The sequence below is a fragment of the Schistocerca gregaria genome, chromosome 3, assembly GCF_023897955.1.
Source record: "Schistocerca gregaria isolate iqSchGreg1 chromosome 3, iqSchGreg1.2, whole genome shotgun sequence".
Lineage (NCBI taxonomy): Eukaryota > Metazoa > Arthropoda > Insecta > Orthoptera > Acrididae > Schistocerca > Schistocerca gregaria.
The window spans coordinates 706,567,268-706,590,222 of NC_064922.1; positions in this window are offsets into that span (position 1 = coordinate 706,567,268).

Sequence of the window (22,955 nt, forward strand, 5' to 3'; positions counted from 1 at the left end):
AAAAATGACATCATTAGAGGCAGCGTTGAAAGAACCTTGATGTAGTTGTTACTCATGTGAAATCCAACGACTTGTCCATGGTCGAAGTCAGTGAACTCTCCTGAACGACCCATTCTACTGACGACACAGTAATCTTCGACTCCTCTTACACTGTTGGGTGCACCTCTTGTAACATGTACTGGTCAACTTCCCATTTCTTAGGGGAGTCCAGCTACTTTTGGTCAGATTGTGAGCATCGGGATGGTGTACTATTTCATTCTTGTTTTCATGTCTTTCCGTTCATTCTGTTTTGTATGTTTTGGACCTTCCATCGCTTTCACTCTGGTTACCTGAACTGTCTCTGTAGTTGGCCATTAATATAAATTAAATTATGGCGGAATTAAATTTCTAAGAGTGTCCGTTGATTGAATTATATCTTCTTTCTAGTGGTTTACGACACTTACCGTTGCGACACAAGGTGGTTATAATTAAACTATCGCTACTTGAGAGGAACTCCATGAAAAACTAATGATCATAGGACTATGAAACATTGTGGAAACATTTGAAAGGACATGCGAAAGCAAAATAACAAATAACCCAGTTACAGAAACACAACTGAGCTGCCACATGAGAAGGTAACATTTGTTTACGTTCCAGGTTACAAACGTCGGTCAATGTGACAACCATCTGCATCCACGACAGCCTGGAATCGCACTAGAGATTGCTCAACTGCTGTCAGAAACGTCTCCAAGTGTAATGTTAGCTACGTCCCTCGCTATGGTCATCTTCGACGTCCAATGTGTGTTAGTGTCCCGCTGATAAAACTGGTTCTTAAGGTAAACCCACACCAGGAATCACATTGTTTCAAATATGGCGACCTTAGTAGCCATGCTGTTTGAAAGATCGGGCAGTGATTCTGTTTTCTCCAGATGTGTTACAGATTGAACGAGTAATCTCACGAGCAGTGCGTCGATACTCTAAATGACCAGAAGCACCATTGCTGCTGTTTTGATCATACAGGTTCACGAGCAAAGCTCTCCTCGCCTTCCTCTCTAGTACCTTCCGCCGCGGAAGTCGAACACCCGGCAGAAGAAATGGACGTGGTCAGCCCATAGAGCGCTCCGCCGCCATAGGGCCTATTCCCCTCGCGCAGCGAGGGCGCCACCGCTAAGCCACGTGCAGACAGCGGCCAATAGCCGCTCCCTCCGGTTTTGTATATAGGGAACCGCTCTTCCCTAGTCCAACATAAAGAAAAAAAAGACTACTGTGGCCGACTTTTAACCTGTGCCTGCGCATTCAGTTTCTTCTGTGTTTTAAGAATCGCCAATTGTGTTTTTTAACTTTCTGGGGACTTGTTTTAACTGTCCCCCATGAACGTCTCCATGTCAGTGTATATTTTACCTCCATTTTCTCCCCTTGCCCTGTCTTATGTTCCCCTTTTATATATTGTCATGTATGTATAATTTTGTTCTTGTTTTCGTTGTAGTGGCACTCGGCTGAAGAGCGGCGGATTGTGCCGCTGACAGCCCTCCCCTGCCCATATAGGGGAGGGGAATGAAATCACAATAAAGAAAAAAAAACCTAGTCCAACCAGTCTGGTACTCGCTCTGAATTTCGCTTCTATCTCGGCGGTACTGCGTTCTGGTCGTTGCTCGTTGTTGACATTTGCCTGGCCCCGGTTCTGAATGGATTTACGTTTCGTGTTTGGTGTTGTGGTTTCCACAAGCCTCCGTTGTTTACCTCTTCCTTGTTGTGTCGCTCATAGTCGGTCCTGGTCGGTTGTTGTCAGTGGTCGTTGGTCTGTAGTCTGACTCGTCCTGTGTTTACACCGTGGTGCGTGCTTCAGCGCCGGCGGCTTCCCCGCCTGGCGTCTCCGATCCTCAGCCCTAGGCGTTCACGCTGTTTGTTGTGGTTACAACATCCTCAGACCCTTGTTGATTGTCTGAAACTTTAATGCAGACCGATTTTGTTTTTCAGCCTTTCATCGCCGTTCAAGTGCCGTCGCCTAATGGCAAATCATGTTACTAACACTAATAACAACGCTAATGATACGCGTACATACTGAACGTAATTCTTAAAAACTTTGATTTCCATAGTTTTCCGCATGTACTGGCTTCAGCAGGGAATGTTTCATAATAACAACCGTTTGTTTTATGTGAGTCTGATATAATGTTTCGATAAACCAATATGAGCGCCGTAACAACCTCTTCGTTGTCACTGTGGCACTCAGTGTTTCGGGGTCCATTTTGTTTTCCAACAATGGGAACTGTCGACGGGTTGTTGTCCATATGGTGCTGCACATTTCAAAGAGAATTCGCCTGTCTGATTTGTGGTTTCGAATACGTATTGTACATTTACAGGTGCTGTAGGGGTTGCGCCTGTCACTGGTCATTAAATCGTCCATGGTCCCGTGTTCGAACACAGCCACTTCTTAAATTTTGAGTAAAGTCAACAATTGCGGCGTAACGCTTCCGCAAGACACCCTCGTTCAGTGAACGGCTTTAACAAAGAGGCTGAAGGAGCAGACAGAGGTTCAGGATAATCTCTTGCCCTTGGGTTAGAAAACAGCCTCCGAAAAGCAGAAGAACCGGTAATGATCAACGGCAAGAGAGCGCAGAAGGCAATGGAAACTAACGGCATTTAAGACACATGACGTGTATTCACAGGAAATGTGGCCTGTAATTGAAAAAGCGTCATGATGATCTATCCATTCGCAATAGGTTGCCGACTAGTCCCGCATTCGAATCTCCAGGGGGTCATAGGGAGGGGATGCTGTCACAGGGAGGGAGCCATGAGAAAAAGACTAACTAATCAACGAAAGGATAACGCTCTACGTAACGGGGCGTGGAATGTCAGAAGTTTGAACGTGGCAGGGAAGTATTTTGAAAAGGAAAATGCTATGGCTCAATTGAATGTAGTGGGGGTCAATGAAGTGAAATGGAAAGAAGACAAGGATTTCTGGTTAGACCTAGGGTAAATAAATAGCAACGGGAAATGGTATAACGGGAATAGGATTAATTATGCGTAGGAAGGTTGGGTAGAGAATAAGTTATTGTGAATAGTTCCGTGATACGGTTGCATTCATTAAAATTTACAGCAAACCAACACCGACAACAACAACAGCTCTGGTATACATGCCGACGTCACATACAGAAGATGAAGAAATAGAGGATGTATATGGGAAAACTGAAAGGCCAATTCACCCCGTAAAGGGAGACGTAACCCAGTGTCCATGGGGGACTGCAATGCTAACATAAGGAAGGACTGGAAGAAAGTATTACGGTTGGATAAGGGCTTGATAGTAAGAATGAGAAAAGAGGAATACTAAATGAGTTCTGCAATAAATTTCAGCTATTAATAGCGAACACACCATTGAAGGATTACAAGAGGAAGAACTACATTTGGAAAACGCCGGAAAATACGGGAAGAATCCAATTAGATTACATTATGGTCAGGCAGAGATTCCGAAATCAGATTTTGGATTGTAAGGCCTTCCCAGTAGTATGTATAGTCTCAGATAACAATTTAGTAGTGATAAAGAAGTTGATAGATGAAAGAAGGAAGTACAAAAATGTTCTGGATATTCAGAAATCGAAAAATACAAGTCATTCAGAAATCAGATAAATAGGAATTTTAGTGGAGCTAGGAAAAATTGCTACACATAAAACATAAAGATATCAAAAAAGAAATGACTATCGGAAAGACTGATACAGCATATAGAAAAATCAAAGCAGCCTTAGGTGAAACTAAAATAAAGGGCGGGAGCGTTAAGAATGGAATGCGAACAACACTTTAACTGCAGAGCAAAAACAGATTGATGGAAAGAGTACACTGAAGGCCTCTATGGGAGGGAGGAGTTGTCTGATGACGTTATAGAAGAAGAAACGTGGGTCGACACGAAACCGATAGGAAATCCTTTATTAGAATCAGCATGCAGAAGTCCTTTGGAAAACTTATGAGCACATAAAGCAGAAGGGATACATAACATTCCATCGGAATTTGTAAAGTCATTGATGGAAGTAGCAACATAATGGCTATTCGCTCTATTGTTTAGAAAGTATAAGACTGAAGATATATCTTCAGAGTTAAGAGAAACATTATCCGCACAATTCCGAGGATAGCAAAGCCAAATAAGTGTGACAACCATCGCACATCCAAGAGCCGACAGTTACGGGTACTGTCGCACAATTAGCTTAACAGCTCATGCATCGAAGTTGATGACAAGAATAATATAAGAAAGAATGGAAAAAATGACAGTCTTCTAGATGACAATCAGTTTGACTTCAGGAAAGGTAAAGGCACCAGAAGGCAGATTTTACGTTGATAACGGAAGCAAGACTGAAGAAAAATCGGGTGGCAGTCAATGATACTAGAGTGTAGAGGGTAAAAACTGTACTGGTTAGTTAGTCAGTTAATTAATTAGTGAGTTGGTTAATTAGAAGACAGAGATTGGAATATATCCAGCAGATAATTAAGGATGCAGGTTGGAATTGCTGCTATGAGATGAAAAGTTTGGCACAGGAGAGGAATTCGTGGCGCACCGCATCAAAGCGGTCAGGAGAAAGACACCACAAAAAAGGTATCGACTTGTTACGGCTTCACACTGATAGCACTAAGTACTGACGGCTGAAGGAGTTTTTTGTACCTGTAATTAATTATATACATGAGCCTTTCTCTTTAGTTCACTCTGTTCTTAGCGAAACCGTGTCAGAGTCCCTGCAGTAGTTCCTGAAATTAGGCTTCACGTACAGACATCACTTTATAATATGTGTTTATGTGTATCACCTATCAATCTACGGTGTACTGCGTGGCGTGATCGTTTTTAATTTATGGACCCTTGGAATTGACGATTTAAGCAGAGAAGTGAGTATCTACAGATATGGTGTACAATGTGATATATAAAGCACAGGCATTAGAAATTACATCAATTCCAGGTAAAACTCAATGTGAAAAAAAAGTAGATTGATCGTGTGCCATTGTTGCTCGGGAGGCCCCGTCCGGGGTAATTCGGTCGCTGTGTTGCGAGTCTTACTGCATATGACGCCACATGCGGCGACTTGCTCATCGATGATGGTAAGGACAACACAGCAGCCAGTCCAAGGGCGGAGAAAATCTCCAACCCGGCCGGGAATCAGACTCGGGCCCGCTGCATGGTAGGCAAGCACGTTACCACTTTTTTTTTTAATTAAGTGCTCTACCAACTTTTTTTTGTTATTTAACTGATAATACTTTAAATCATTAACTTTATTTAAGAATCGGTACAATTTTTAATACAATTAAAAAACAAAATGAAACCGCACCGCAAGGTACGTAGAATCTAACGCAGATCGGCCACATGAGAGCATAGCACACTACTGACTTTTTTTTTTTTTTTTAATGCATCCTCTGCAAAAACAAAAACAAAAGAAAATCATTGTACAATAAATCACAAAATGTAAAGGAAAAGGGATACAGGGATGTTGTTTTTATTTATTATATTTATTTATTTTCCACAATCACCCTGTTAAAAGGAACATGTAGATCATGTAGATCATTTCATGGTATAGTATGTGCATTACATATGGAGCGTTGAGAGAAGCGTGAGGTTCATTATCAGCTGTCAAATGTGCACACCGACTGCTCCCGGCACATCCCAACTGCGTGGGGGGTCGAGGAAGACTGCCTGAAGATAGTTGGCAAAGGTTTTCCGATAGTGTGACCATCTATGAACCTCATAGTGGGCTTGCTGTAAGAAATACCAAAAGTCGAGTCGCGACTTGGCAGCATCCCCATAGAGGTACGCGATCGTCCAACCTTTGACCCAGATGATCGACTGTGATTTAGTCGCCGGAAAGTAGTCACTCTCCGGATGTAAGAAGGAAGCAGGTGTAATATGTTGCGGGGTCACACGGAGGTAGCAAGCCACCATCTGTCGTCCTAGGAGCCATACGTCTTCCACCGCGATACAAGTTAAGCGGTGATGGTCGTCATCCACTTGGCGACATTTCGGGCACAGTGGAGTGTCCACTAGTCCAATTGCATGGAGTCGTTGGTTGGTGTTGAACTTGCCACAGGTGACAGAGAACCACAGTGCCCGAACGAAGGTAGGAAAGAATTTTTGGTGCACATGTCTCCAAATCTTCGGCCAATGCAACGTGGGGTGTTTCAGTTCAATGACATTACGACTTATCCGTCGTAGCAGCCAAACATAAAAATCCTTCGCGCATGGTGGTCTCGTGCGCGGAAGCTCGTCTCTGATATAACTAAGTTCCACGATAAATGTTGATACATGCGCAAAATGTGGCGTAATGTTGCCCACCGCCACCGGAGGTGTGAGGGACGCTGGAACTAGGAGATCCAGTAGGCGGGATGTAAGGGAATCACGCCCGCTACGCCATTGCTTGTACATCGTGGCTAGAAGGAGCGCCGTTGCTCGGCAGCGAACATTCGTAAGTCCGAGTCCCCCCTTGTCCGTAGGGAGCGTGAGCGTTGCGTATCGCACCTTGAGGGGCGACCCAATCATCACAAAATAGCCTAGTGCTGATTGAAGTCGATGCCCGAGCGTGAGTGGTAGGGGCAGGATCTGCGAAATATGCACCATTCGAGAAACCACATAAGTGTTCAGATATTCGACTCGCTGCAAAGGATCAAGGCGTCGTAGGAGATGTTGGCGGACCATGGTACGTGTTGTCTGTAAAATACGTCGGTAGTTAACTGCCGCAGTATGTTTCACAGATGAGGTAAAGTCTATGCCGAGATAGCGGAATTGTTGCACATAAGGAAATGGACTGATTTCTTCCGGCGTAAGGCCCTTTCCAACCGGCATTGCTGCCGATTTGTTCATGTTCACTGCACTACCCGCCGTCACACTGTGGTCCAACAACAGTTCAAGAACCGTCCTCACCTCTTCCTCAGAACGAACGAGCAGCAGGAGGTCGTCCGCATAAGCACGACATTTGAAGGTGTAGCCCCGCAGTTCCACCCCAGAAAGAGAATTTGTTAGCCTCCCAATTAATGGTTCCAACGCTATCGCGAACAGCAGCATCGAAAGAGGGCAGCCCTGGCGAATGGAACGTCGAATTTGAATGGGTCCTGCTATACGCCCATTAACATGTACCAAGGATTGTGCGCTCCCATAAATCCTTCTAATGAGACCAGTAAAACAGTCTGGAAATCCCATTTGTTCCAGTACAGCGTACAGATAGTTGAGGCGCACCTTATCAAAAGCACTGTCAAAATCAACCGCCACCATCGCCGCTTTAAGCCGGCACTCCTCCGCCAGCGCTATTACATCACGGCATTCGCTAGTAGCTGTTTGCACATTCACCGATCCACCCGGTGTCGTCTGTTCTGGGGAGAGAACGCTACGAATTAACATACGACATCGGGACGCTAGCATCCGTACAAAGATCTTATAGTCTGCATTAAGCAGGGTGATGGGGCGATAATGTGTGACCGTAATTCCTGGCTTCGGTTTATGTACTGGCACCAAGAGGCCTTCCATAAAAGCCGGTGGAATAGGTACATCGGAATTTAACAACTCGTTGTACATTTCCGTCCATCGCGGTGCCATTTCGTTGCGAAATTCTCGATAAAATTCAGCAGGAAGTCCATCAATGCCTGGGGAGCGATTCAACGCACCCTTTGCGATCGCATCATGTACTTCCTCACAGCTAATAGCTTCCAATAAGGTTCCAGCGTCTTCCACCGTTAGTGTACGGGAGACGTATGTGGCTATACGTGCGAGGTCAGACGCGTCACTCTTCGGTCTTCGCGGGTAATTAACTCCCGTACCAAAACGCGTCGTCGGTGCTTTCGTTCATTCACGACGTGGTGCATGGAAGGAATCTCGTGTCGTATCGTATCGTGACATCTGGCGCGCACCATGGTTCCCTGAAGATGTTTCCGAGCTAAAGCCACTAATTTAGCTTTTATCCTTTTGCGTTCGATCCAGACGTCCGGTCCCGGCGGATCATCGTCCAGTTCGCGCAGAGCTGCAAAATAAAAGTCGGTCGTACGGCGGCGCCATTCGGCCATCTCCCTGCTATATGAGATGAACGTACGGCGAAGCGCCGGTTTAGCACAAGTCAGCCACCAATCAAGCTTCGTCGCATACCTTCCAACCTTTCGCTCGCACATCGTCCATGTCTCAAGGATCCGTTGACGACATTCGGGATCATGTAGATGTTGAATGTTTAATTTCCACGGGGCCTTGCTGTTCCACACCTCTCTACGGGGAAGAAGCACCGTACAGATGTAAGCGCTGTGATCGGAAAATGCCAATGGCCAGCGTTCCGCGTCCTGGACATCATTTGCATGAGCCCGTGAGATATAAATGCGATCTAATCTGCTCGCCGAATGACTGGTCGCATAGGTGTATCCCGGTGCATCTCCATGTCGTAATTCCCACGTGTCACTAAGTACAAGGTCGCTGACAACGATTCGCAACTCCTGGCTGATGTTTGCTTGCGGTCATTGGTCTTTCTGGCTGAGAACACGGTTGAAATCTCCACCAATTATTACACATTCATAACGTCCATGGAAAAGTGGTGCAATATCTTCTGCATAAAATCGCGCCCTTTCCCGCCGCCGATTGTTTCCCGACGGTGCATAAAGATTGATGATGCGTGTCCCAAACGTCGTGAAAGCCATTCCCCGGGCCGACGGAAGGTAACACACGTTTTCCACGGGTAAGCCATCTCGCACGTAAACTGCCACCCCACTCCCATTGTGATCTCCATGTGACGAATAGGATTGGTAGCCTGCGATGTGTGGGAGTGCAGCTATGTGGACTTCCTGCAGCAAAGCAATATCCGCATCAGATGCCCAAATCGTTTCCTTCAGTAGGTGTATTTTGGTTGGTGAACGCACGTCATTTATATTTAATGTCGCAATACGGTTCGCATGGCGTTGAATCCCACTCTGTCGAGGCGCAACAATATCTCCCTGCATCGGCGCTGGGGGCTGAGTTAGAAGACGTTCTCTCGCCCCTCTCTCTTCACCTTCAGCAATTACTAGGCCGTCTTTGTGAGTGCCGGCTGCCTCTGTATGACGTCCGGCGCCTCCTCAGTATCGTCATACCACATCTTTGCAGGCAGTGATATATTCGTGTCCATAGCCACAGCATCTGCGTCTGGAGAGCCAACTGGTTGTCGTTCCTCTTCAGCATCACCACGTCAATGTGACAGACCGCTGCGGGTCTGATCGAACAGTTTCCATTGCCTCATCCTGCTTCGTAGAGGCTGTTGTGTCGTCTTGCTCCACAGGCGCATCGTCGTCGGGGCAAGGGGAGTCATCCCTAGGAGATGTCGTGCGACGACGCCGTTTCCTCCTTTTCGGGGAACGTTGTTTGCGTGATCTTCCTTCCGTGTCCTCAGATTGTAGGGAATCACGGCTGCCCGACAGAAAAGCATCCGTAGGAACTGGAAGTGTTTCGAGTCCCATCGTTGTAGTTGGCGGGAGTTCGGTCGAAACTGATGTTGTCGTCACAGAGTGCGTTCCAGACGGAACAGCATCCGTAGTGGCTGGAACTGCTTCGTGTACTATCGGTGTGCTTGGTAGGAGTTCGGTGTCAACTGGTGTTGTCGCCGTAGATTGTATGCTAGATGGAGCAGCATCCTCTGTCATCCCGACGTCGGCTACAAGGTTTCGGAGAGTGCCATCGGGAACTTCCACCGGGGCTGTGTCCTTTCGGTCATCAGCGGACGCAGTGAGGGCTTTGGCATAGGTGATCGGTAGTACTGTCATCTCTGGCGACGGCTCCCGCACATCTGAAGGCACTTGCGTAATCCGCCGTTGCATACAGTTCGACCTGAGGTGTCCCTCCTGGCCACAGCCAGAACATGTACGTGGTTGCCCATCGTAAATCACCACCGCCCTACAACCACCAATTGTCAGATAGGACGGTACATGCTTCTGAAGATCAATAGTGATCTGTCTCACTCCGTTAAGCACGGGGTACGTGGCGAATTGTGTCCAGCGTTCTGCTGTGTGACCATGTACCGTGCCGTATGGCTTAAAAGCCTCAATAACTTCGTCAGCCGGGAACTCAAATGGCAGCTCAAAAACACGTATTGTCCGTACACCCAGACCAGCATGTTCTACAGTTACCGTGCCGACATTCCCGTCACTATGGCAAAATCGGAGACCTGCTTTTGTCGCCCGTAGAATTCTCTCACACGCCGCGTCATTTACCATCTTAACATACACCGTGGGACTAACGATGGACAGGTGAATTCCGACAATATCGTTTGGCGGTATCTTGACGTCCTCACGTATGAATCGTTCCACTGCTAAAGCCTTTGGTCTTTCGTAGTCTTTGCAGAAATTGAATCGTAATGTAGTTTTTCTGTACTTGTTCGCCATGATCGTTGTTATTAGCCCGCGCGCAGACTAAGTCCACAAGTAAACAAACACTCGCACACGCCGCACAGGCGGAAGTATCGGACCTCCGCTCCGCACGGCCGCTAGCGCCGAACTGACCACTCAGCTAAGCAGGCGGATAACTTCACGGTACACTTTGTACATTCATACACTCAATACAGCCCATATGTCTTACGCTGGAACCTTTCTGTCTGACATATAACCTGATATCCGCTTCTTGCAAGAACCAGGCAATACTGACATAATACGTTATGGTCAGTTCTCGGACCACATATGTCACAGCTGTAGGATAGGGCATCCGTGCTCTTATCAAGATCTTAAGAGACTTCCAGTGTTTTGTGTCATAGCGTGAACACCTTAATATCACATGGTTGAGGTCTGCAGTTTCAGCCGGGCGAACTTCGCAGATTTGCATGATTTCCCACGTATGTATCCATTCTTGACGGACCTTTTTCTTTACGCCAGTAACAAAATCTGTATGCGGAAGGCAAGTGTAGTAAGGTTGGCTATCAATTACACTTTGTTTCGCCAGGTAGTCCACCATCTCGCTACTTGAGATACCAGAGGGCACCTTGATCCATAGTAACTGGACACGTTTATGTTGACGTTCACACAGAATAACTAAACTACATCGAGTACAGGACGGTTGGTGTTGGAGGCCCATTGCTGCTCCCCTAGGTTTTCCAGTGCACTCCTCGAATCTGTGACAACAAGGATGTTGTTGAACTGATTCGCCGCATATTGTAGGGCTTCCTTAATTGCAATAACTTCGGCAGTGAAGATGCTGCCTCCCGTCGGTAGCTTAAATATATCCCAAGACTGCGGATCTCCGCAGAAACAAGAAAAAGCCAACGTCACCTCTTGTTTTGGAGTCGTTGGTGAAGATTTTGACCGCTGAGGGCCACGTTAATGCAGTCAGATGGAAACGTCTGTAGAAGTAGTGAAAGCTCGATCCGACCTGAGCTGATACAAAATGTGGCCTAATTTCTGTAGAGCGCCGCACAGCGCCTAGAGTGATTGGAGCGCGGCCAGCAGTGTATCTGACTTGTATCTATAATACGGAATCCTCGAGGACTTACCAGAAGAGAGATGTCACTTAAATTCACATTTCATAGGACCGAGGTGCAATTCACCGTTCAGCCGGCCACAATGAGGTATTCCATGATTTCGAGGACTTGATCGTCACGAAGAAAGCCTTTGATTTCTCACTTGGTTCTTCCATTTTTCTAGTGCCAAAAAAGTCTTTCTCCCTCTCATAGTGGCTTTCGCTCACCCTACGCGTCTCTGGTCTGCGTTGAACCAGAGCAAGTTTCTGTATTCCTTAGCTAAAATAAATGAAAGGAATATTCTGTAATTGACCATTATATGAGTTGGGGCGTGGAATTTCAAAAACCTTAACGTTGTATGGAAGATAGAAAATCTGGAAAGAGAATTGCAATGATTTGTTCTAGATGGAGTGGATGGGTATTGGTGCAATGAAAGTAGATAAGAATTTCTGTTCAGACGATTGTAGTGGACTCCCAGTAGGAGCAGAAAATGATGTATCGAGAGTACGATTGGCTATGAATGTCAGATATAGGGAAAAGAGTGAGCTACTACGAACAACTTACTGATAGGGTTGTTCTTACTAGAATGGACAGAAAACCAGCGCCAACATCAGTAGTTCATATATACATGATGACCTCACAAGTAGAAGGTGAGATATGGAAAGTACGTATTTGAGGGTACCAAAATGGTAATACAGTAAATAAAACGGAGATGAACCTCTGATAATCATCGGTGACTGGAACATTGTAGTAGAGAAAGGAAATAAAAACAGCCACGGGAGACTATGAAATCGCTACCAGGAATGATTGAGTTATCTCGTTTTAGTTACTAACAGACCCCTCCCGTACATTTTACTTAGTAATAGCGAATATATTGCTCAAACATTACGAGAATAGAAGGCGTAATTGGGGAAGACTTCAAGGTACCAGAAGATTGAAGCTGGATGGTCAGACAGAGGCTGCGCAAGCAAATGTTGGACTGCAATGACCAGGTATATAGACGGATCATGATTTAGTAATGATGAAGATGAAATTGGCAAATCACGCCCCAAGGAATTTGTAGGGAAAAACTCTCACTGAATAACTTCACCGTACGGTTGTTCAACAGCATTCACCGTTTAACGTCAAACACAAATATATAAGTATCACAACCATTCAGAAAAAAACGGTTTCATTAAACAATTAATCGATTAAAAGGAGATTAATTTAAACTATCAATTAATCCTGAATTTGCTGTACCGATCTCAGGAACATGTAAAGTGACTCTAGTTAACAATATCAAAACAAAGTTTCACACGTTGGCTAACCATGAGAAAAAACAGTGCCATAAAATTCTGTGTAAATTAAATTTTAAGACAGGCATTTATCGCGACAAACCAGCCTATTAAGCACAAATATTTGAATAAATAATTGCATCCATTAAGAAAACTGAATGAATCGAAATTACAAGAACAATTAACATTTCATCAGTAATATAGCCTTAGTGAACTCAGATAAAATTTAACATATAATTATGGGAAGACTAGGCCCGTAAGAATATTAATCAACTGAATAAAATATCAGATGGAACAACACCAAACACTACAGTAAGCAACTTCTTGGAACATGCATAATAAATACGTTTCAGTTATCACATGTAGTATAAAATGCCCAAGGCCAGTTTCCAACCATAGTAAACAAGAGTTTAACTTTACCAGTTAGTTGTATGCACTACTTGCAACAGACTGAGTCTATCAGGAATGACTACACATAAGAAGGTGTGTCGTCCGGTGTCCACAAGTAGCTTCCGGATTCCACATGTGCGGACTGGCCAGCGTGCCTCCCCCAGCGACACATGTGTGGACAGTTAATGCAATCCCCACGTAGGCAAGTACATCAACAAGTAATTCAAAGTAATGCAAAGCTAGGACATAAAAACTTATAAGCCGAACTACAAGAGATAAAACTCGCGTTAGCTGCACACAGGGTAGGTCAAATTTGAACTGCACGAAGGATTTTAAATTTTCCTTTGCAAAACCTTGCATCGGGCTCCTACGCTTTGAACTGTCACAAATTGAAGCAGTCGCCCAAAACACCTGGGTGCTGTTACCTTGAAACCTCAACAGCATGAACCTGCTTACAAACACGATTAAATGCAATTAATCTGTTGGATAGACAGCACAAGAAATTTACAGATATCAAAAACATACAATATGTAATAAAATATTATAGGTGACAAATTTACATCACCAAACCGGAAATGCTGTGTAGCATGCTACACTTAAAAATCCACAACTTAAAGCAAATTAAGCTTCAATAGTTCATAGTTAAGCACAGTTCAAGCAGTGAGTCCACGAGTAAATAAGAGGTCAGCGGAACAATCGTTCAGTGAGTAACCATAGTTTGGACTTAGCAGTCCACGTAGGCAGTACTACAACATCTAGATCACTAGAAACATTTCCATCAATTTTCATTCAAATAAATGCATGAATTTAAAACAAGTCGCTCACATGCAGACTTACAGTGTCATATTAGAGATAGCTGGAGCAATAGCAGGTAAAGGCACCCATTTACAATACAATCGCTTGTAATACAAATGCAGAAGGAAACAATTACTTATAGTGCTTGGATCCAGAGATCGGAACAGTAATATCTTCATTTCCAGAATAGAAGCTTCGTTTTCAGCAATTATAGCTTTAATAGATAAATAGAAGGAGCCAAAAATCAGTTCTGCCCATCGCCCAACGTGTAACCAAAATAAATCGCGACCAGCAGGGTAGTGACACAATGCCGCCAGCCCCCACAACTGGCGGTGCCTCCTCCGGCGGCCAGCAGGTCCAATAGACCACACTTCCTCGTAAGCCGTCTTCCCATTCTCAGCACACTCGCGTCGCTCCAGCTTGTCGCGCGGCCTCAAGCGTCTAACCACGGTTCGCGAGGCTGCCCCTGTCGGAGGTTCGAGTCCTCTCTCGGACATGGGTGAGTGTTAGCATAAGATAATTTAAGTTAGGTTAAGTAGTGTGTAAGACTAGGGCCCCCCCATGAACCATGGACCTTGCCGTTAGTGGGGAGGCTTGCGTGCCTCAGCGATACAGATGGCCGCACCGTAGGTGCAACCACAACGGAGGGGTATCTGTTGAGAGGCCAGACAAACGTGTGGTTCCTGAAGAGGGGCAGCAGCCTTTTCAGTAGTTGCAGGGGCAACAGTCTGGATGATTGACTGATCTGGCCTTGCAACATTAACCAAAACGGCCTTGCTGTGCTGGTACTGCGAACGGCTGAAAGCAAGGGGAAACTACAGCCGTAATTTTTCCCGAGGACATGCAGCTTTACTGTATGATTAAATGATGATGGCATCCTCTTGGGTAAAATATTCCAGAGGTAAAATAGTCCCCCTTTCGGATCTCCGGGCGGGGACTACACAGGAGGATGTCGATATCAGGAGAAAGAAAACTGGCGTTCTACGGATCGGAGCGTGGAATGTCAGATCCCTTAATCGGGCAAGTAGGTTAGAAAATTTAAAAAGGGAAATGGATAGGTTAAAGTTAGATATAGTGGGAATTAGTGAAGTTCGGTGGCAGGAGGAACAAGGCTTCTGGTCAGGTGATTACAGGGTTATAAACACAAAATCAAATAGGGGTAATGCAGGAGTAGGTTTAATAATGAATAGGAAAATAGGAATGCGGGTAAGCTACTACAAACAGCATAGTGAACGCATTATTGTGGCCAAGATAGGTACGAAGCCCACACCTACTACAGTAGTACAAGTTTATATGCCAACTAGCTCTACAGATGACGAAGAAATTGAAGTAATGTATGATTATATAAAAGGAATTATTCCCGTAGCGAAGGGACACGAAAATTTAATAGTCATGGGTGCCTGGAATTCGGCAGTAGGAAAAGGGAGAGAAGGAAACATAGTAGGTGAATATGGATTGGGGCTAAGAAATGAAAGAGGAAGCCGCCTAGTAGAATTTTGCACAGAGCACAACTTAATCATAGCTAACACTTGGTTTAAGAATCATGAAAGAAGGTTGTATACGTGGAAGAACCCTGGAGATACTAAAAGGTATCAGATAGATTATATAATGGTAAGACAGAGATTTAGGAACCAGGTTTTAAGTTGTAAGACATTTCCAGGGGCAGATGTGGACTCTGACCACAATCTATTGGTTATGACCTGTAGATTAAAACTGAAGAAACTGCAAAAATGTGGGAAATTAAGGAGATGGGACCTGGATAAACTGAAAGAACCAGAGGTTGTACAGAGTTTCAGGGAGAGCATAAGGGAGCAATTGACAGGAATGGGGGAAAGAAATACAGTAGAAGAAGAATGGGTAGCTTTGAGGGATGAAGTAGTGAAGGCAGCAGAGGATAAAGTAGGTAAAAAGACGAGGGCTGCTAGAAATCCTTGGGTAACAGAAGAAATATTGAATTTAATTGATGAAAGGAGAAAATATAAAAATGCAGTAAATGAAGCAGGCAAAAAGGAATACAAACGTCTCAAAAATGAGATCTACAGGAAGTGCAAAATGGCTAAACAGGGATGGCTAGAGGACAAATGTAATTATGTAGAAGCTTATCTCACTAGGGGTAAGATAGATACTGCCTACAGGAAAATTAAAGAGACCTTTGGAGAGAAGAGAACCACGTGTATGAATATCAAGAGCTCAGATGGCAACCCAGTTCTAAGCAAAGAAGGGAAGGCAGAAAGGTGGAAGGAGTATATAGAAGGTTTATACAAGGGTGATGTACTTGAGGACAATATTATGGAAATGGAAGAGGATGTAGATGAAGACGAAATGGGTGATACGATACTGCGTGAAGAGTTTGACAGAGCACTGAAAGACCTGAGTCGAAACAAGGCCCCCGGAGTAGACAACATTCCATTGGAACTACTGACGGCCTTGGGAGAGCCAGTCATGACAAAACTCTACCAGCTGGTGAGCAAGATGTATGAGACAGGCGAAATACCCTCAGACTTCAAGAAGAATATAATAATTCCAATCCCAAAGAAAGCAGGTGCTGACAGATGTGAAAATTACCGAACTATCAGTTTAATAAGTCACAGCTGCAAAATACTAACGCGAATTCTTTACAGACGAATGGAAAAACTGGTAGATGCGGACCTCGGGGAGGATCAATTTGGATTCCGTCGAAATGTTGGAACACGTGAGGCAATACTGACCTTACGACTTATCTTAGAAGAAAGATTAAGAAAAAGCAAACCTACGTTTCTAGCATTTGTAGACTTAGAGAAAGCTTTTGACAATGTTGACTGGAATACTCTTTTTCAAATTCTAAAGGTGGCGGGGGTAAAATACAGGGAGCGAAAGGCTATTTACAATTTGTACAGAAACCAGATGGCAGTAATAAGAGTCGAGGGGCATGAAAGGGAAGCAGTGGTTGGGAAAGGAGTGAGACAGGGTTGTAGCCTCTCCCCGATGTTATTCAATCTGTATATTGAGCAAGCAGTAAAGGAAACAAAAGAAAAATTTGGAGTAGGTATTAAAATTCATGGAGACGAAGTAAAAACTTTGAGGTTCGCCGATGACATTGTAATTCTGTCAGAGACGGCAAAGGACTTGGAAGAGCAGTTGAACGGAATGGACAGTGTCTTGAAAGGAGGATATAAGATGAACATCAACAAAAGCAAAACGAGGATAATGGAATGTAAGCAAATTGAATCGAGTGATGCTGAGGGAATTAGATTAGGAAATGAGACACTTAAAGTAGTAAAGGAGTTTTGCTATTTAGGAAGTAAAATAACTGATGATTGTCGAAGTAGAGAGGATATAAAATGTAGACTGGCAATGGCAAGGAAAGCGTTTCTGAAGAAGAGAAATTTGTTAACATCGAATATAGATTTAAGTGTCAGGAAGTCATTTCTGAAAATATTTGTTCGGAGTGTAGCCATGTATGGAAGTGAAACATGGACGATAACTAGTTTGGACAAGAAGAGAATAGAAGCTTTCGAAATGTGGTGCTACAGAAGAATACTGAAGAATAAGGTGGATAGATCACGTAACTAATGAGGAGGTATTGAATAGGATTGGGGAGAAGAGAAGTTTGTGGCACAACTTGACTTGAAGAAGGGATCGGTTGGTAGGACATGTTTTGAGGGATCAAGGGATCACAAATTTAGCATTGGAGGGCAGTGTGGAGGGTAAAAATCATAGAGGGAGACCGAGAGATGAGTACACCAAGCAGATTCAGAAGGATGTAGGTTGCAGTAGGTACTGGGAGATGAAGAAGCTTGCACAGGATAGAGTAGCATGGAGAGCTGCATCAAACCAGTCTCAGGACTGAAGACCACAACAACGACAACAACAACAAGACTAGGGACCGATGACCTCAGCAGTTCGGTCCCACAGGAACTTACCACAAATTTCCAAAATTTCCGCTCCCACTTCGCCAACACTCCCTCGCTTAGCTTACCTCGCGGCCCGGGACTGCCACCTAGCGACATAGCGCGGCAGCAAAGCAACGACACGAACGCAGCGACGGACTGACTCGAAATGATACTACACGGCCTGCCGAGTGGTCTTAAGTTTGCGAGTATCGTCCTGAAGAAGAGCGATACTGAACGACTTCGTAACGCTGAAATGAATTTGAAGTTTCTCTGGCTGTGGATACTGCAGCAATGAATACCATCGTAGGGAGTTAAGTTAAAGAGGATCGGATATCTTAAAAAGGACAATCATAGAAGTAGGACAGAAAAACAGAAACAAGGAAGGTAACTGAGAAGTAGTCTTAGTTAACAGAAGAAATAGTTCAGTTGATCGACTAAAGAAATAAGTACAAAAATGTTCAGGGTAGCACGAGAATACACCAGCATAAGTCACTTAAGAATGAAGTAAATAGTACATCAATCCGAAATCGCTACGAGAAGAATGTCAAAAAATTTGAAAACAAAAGGTCGTCGAATGGACTGATTATGCATATACACTCCTGGAAATGGAAAAAAGAACACATTGACACCGGTGTGTCAGACCCACCATACTTGCTCCGGACACTGCGAGAGGGCTGTACAAGCAATGATCACACGCACGGCGCAGCGGACACACCAGGAACCGCGGTGTTGGCCGTCGAATGGCGCTAGCTGCGCAGCATTTGTGCACCGCCGCCGTCAGTGTCAGCCAGTTTGCCGTGGCATACGGAGCTCCATCGCAGTCTTTAACACTGGTAGCATGCCGCGGCAGCGTGGACGTGAACCGTATGTGCAGTTGACGGACTTTGAGCGAGGGCGTATAGTGGGTATGCGGGAGGCCGGGTGGACGTACCGCCGAATTGCTCAACACGTGGGGGCGTGAGGTCTCCACAGTACATCGATGTTGTCGCCAGTGGTCGGCGGAAGGTGCACGTGCCCGTCGACCTGGGACCGGACCGCAGCGACGCACGGATGCACGCCAATACCGTAGGATCCTACGCAGTGCCGTAGGGGATCGCACCGCCACTTCCCAGCAAATTAGGGACACTGTTGCTCCTGGGGTATCGGCGAGGACCATTCGCAACCGTCTCCATGAAGCTGGGCTACGGTCCCGCACACCGTTAGGCCGTCTTCCGCTCACGCCCCAACATCGTGCAGCCCGCCTCCAGTGGTGTTGTGACAGGCGTGAATGGAGGGACGAATGGAGACGTGTCGTCTTCAGCGATGAGAGTCGCTTCTGCCTTGGTGCCAATGATGGTCGTATGCGTGTTTGGCGCCGTACAGGTGAGCGCCACAATCAAGACTGCATACGACCGAGTCAGACAGGGCCAACACCCGGCATCATGGTGTGGGGAGCGATCTCCTACACTGGCCGTACACCTCTGGTGATCGTCGAGGGGACACTGAATAGTGCACGATACATCCAAACCGTCATCGAACCCATCGTTCTACCATTCCTAGACCGGCAAGGGAACTTGCTGTTCCAACAGGACAATGCACGTCTGCATGTATCCCGTGCCACCCAACGTGCTCTAGAAGGTGTACGTCAACTACCCTGGCCAGCAAGATCTCCGGATCTGTCCCCCATTGAGCATGTTTGGGACTGGATGAATCGTCGTCTCACGCGGTCTGCACGTCTAGCACGAACGCTGGTCCAACTGAGGCGTCAGGTGGAAATGGCATGGCAAGCCGTTCCACAGGACTACATCCAGCATCTCTACGATCGTCTCCACGGGAGAATAGCAGCCTGCATTGCTGCGAAAGGTGGATATACACTGTACTAGTGCCGACATTGTGCATGCTCTGTTGCCTGTGTCTATGTGCCTGTGGTTCTGTCAGTGTGATCATGTGATGTATCTGACCCCAGGAATGTGTCAATAAAGTTACTCCTTCCTGGGACAATGAATTCACGGTGTTCTTATTTCAATTTTCAAGAGTGTATAAAAGTTAAAGTAGCTTTCTGTGAATTAAAAACAAAAGCGTCAGCTTTGAGGGTGCGTTGGGGATTTCAGTGTTAAACACGTAGCAGGGAGGAGATAGCTGGAAACACTACATGGAAAACATCTACGAGAGCCGGCCGGAGTGGCCGTGCGGTTCTAGGGCTACAGTCTGGAACCGCGAGACTGCTATGGTCGCAGGTTCGAATCCTGCCTCGGGCATGGATGTGTGTGTTGTCCTTAGATTAGTTAGGTTTAAGTACTTCTAAGTTCTAGGGGACTGATGATCTCAGCAGTTGAGTCCCATAGTGCTCAGAGCCATTTGAACCATCTACGAGGTGGAGGACATGTCTGTTGAGTTAATAGAAAAAAATGGAAGTCGATCTGAAAGACATGCGGGAGTCAGAGCTCTGGAACTAACATCATTGAGGGGAATGTTAACCAAACAACTGTTCACGTGGGTGTTTACAATCCATGAGACTGGTGACACACAATCGGGCTCCGAGAAAAATTTCGTTTAAACGTTCCGAAGAGAACAGGGGCAGATATGTGCAAGAACTATAGCACAATCAACTTAGCAGTTCATGCATCAATGTTGTTGAGGAGAATAATATGTAGTGGAAAAGAAAAGAAAACAGAGGATCTACTAGCTGTCGTTCAGTTGCGCTTTTGGAAAAGTACAGTCACTAGGGAGGCAGTTCTGGCGTTGCGACTGATCAGAAAAGAGACAATGAAGAAAAGAAAAGAGGCTATCATAAGATTTATACTCCTAAAAAGTTTTCGACAACGCAAAATAATGCAAGTTCTCGAAATTGTGAGAAAAATATGAGTAAGCTGTAAGGAAAGATGGGCGTTATGTAATCATACAAGAACCAATCGTGGATCAAGAACGAATTGCACGGATTAACAAGTATCTAATACAGGGCTGCAGTCTCTCACTCCAGTTGATCAGTCTATACGTCAAAGAAGCAATAACAGTAATAAAAGAAAGTATCTACAAATGGGATTAAAATTCAGAATGAAAGGATACCAGTGCTATGTTTTGCTGACATTACTTTCCCCAGTGAAAGAGAAGAGAATTACAGGATGTGTTAAACGCACTGAAAATCTAATGACTACAGGATATTGCTTAAATATAAACTGAAGGTTGCATCAAAGTAATGAGTGGTAGCAGAAATAAGATTAGCGATAAACTTGGCATCAGAACATGTATCGCGAAGTAGATAAAGTAAAGGAATTATATCTCTTGCAATGGAAATAAAAAAGGAAATCAGCACAGGCAAAGGAGGCATTTCTGGCCAAGAGAAGTCTGCTACTATCAAACACAGGTCTTAATTTGAGGAATAAATTTCTGAGAATTTGCGTCTGAAATACAACGTTATAATGTAGTGAATCATGCACTGCGCAAAAAGCGGAAAAAAGAGAATCGAAGCGTTTGAGATGAGGTGCTGTTAGGGGGTGTAGAAAATTAGGCGAACTGATGCAGGATGACGAAGTTCTCCGCAAAATCGGGGGAGAGACGATAGATGGTAAACACTGACACGAATATTGTAGAGAGTGATAGGACATGTTTTAAACGTATCAGAAAATGCCTTGTGGCTATGGCCTCCCGTTGGGTTGGCCATTTGCCTGGCGCAAGTCTTTAGAGTTGACGCCACTGCGGCGACTTGCGTATCGATAGGGATGAAATGATGATGGTAAGGACATCACAACAGCCAGTCCCTGACCGGAGAAAATGTCCGACCCAGCCGGGAATCGAAACCATGCCGTTAGGTATGCCATTCCGTTGCGCTGACCACTCAGTTATCAGGGGCGGACATACCAGGAAATAATTTCACGGTGTTAGAGGATGTTACACAAGATGACCGCATTAGGAGAAGTCTGAGCCTGGAATACATCCAACTAAATGAGGACGTGAGGTGGAAGTTCTACTCTAATGTGAAGAGGTTGAAACAACAGATGAATGGCCGGCCGGTGTGGCCGAGTGGTTCTAGGCGCTTCAGTCTGGAACCGCGTGACCGCTACGGTCGCAGGTTCGAATCCTGCCTCGGGCATGGGTGTGTGTGATGTCCTTAGGTTAGTTAGGTATAAGTAGTTCTAAATTCTAGGGGACTGATAACCCCAGATGTTCAGTCCCATAGTGCTCAGAGCCATTTGAACAGAGGAATGCGTGGTGTACTGCATCAAACGAGGCAGAAGACTGACAAATGAATAAAGAAAAAGAAAAGTGGATCATTTCATATTTTCCTCTTGACGTACTGCTTACCTATTTTGCACAGATAATTACAAAGCTACTGGAGGAATGTAATAGAGCAATTTTCAACTGAGCCTGATCATCATTTTTAATGGGACGAAAATAGTGTAATAGCTACCTATGAATGAAAATACATACAATATTAATAATTAAATGATAGAACTAGGTTGTAGGTTTTGTTTTTTCGGGTAGTTGACTGTGACTGGTTGAGCAGGAAATGAAATATACGGAAGAGTAAAACGTACCTAGACAGCATTGATAAAACTAAATGGATTTTACAGAACGAAGACGTTGATATGCCTCATACGTAAGGTATGCGATTTGTGTGTATTACTAGTTTTCCGAAAGGCAGCATCGTTTTTCAAAACCGAAAAACACTGGAATACTAAGATTTACTCGGTGGACAGTGGTTACTTGAACACTAGTATTTACTAAAATTATATTGAGCCACTGAACAAATATCCAAATTTTTTTAACTTTAGTTTTGACAACAGTGATCTTAGGTTAGGTTAGGTTAGGTTAGGTTAGGTTAGGTTAGGTTAGGTTAGGTTAGGTTAGACCTAACCTAACCTAACCTAACCTAACCTACAGAACATTTTTTCTCCACTGCTCAAGAATATAGTATCCTCTCGTTCCTTTTCCTGTTCGTTTTATGCAAGTACTAATTTTGAAAACCTTTAATGACTGAAAATGAGGTTGAAAATAATGGTAGCTATAGTTCCACTGTGGTCGCGGTTTCTACATGAAAGATAATGTCCACATTTCAAAAAGAATGTAGAATTATTAATCAAATGGGTCACAGAATGAACTGAAGTGGAAGACTTCATAATGACTGCGACAGAAGAAAAAATAACTGGCAGTAGGTTTTGTATGTAGTCACTTGAATTAAGAACATCTGGACGCCGATGGAATGAAAATTAAGGAGAAGGTGCTAAAAGATGCGATGGAGAAAAACAGATTCGGATAGC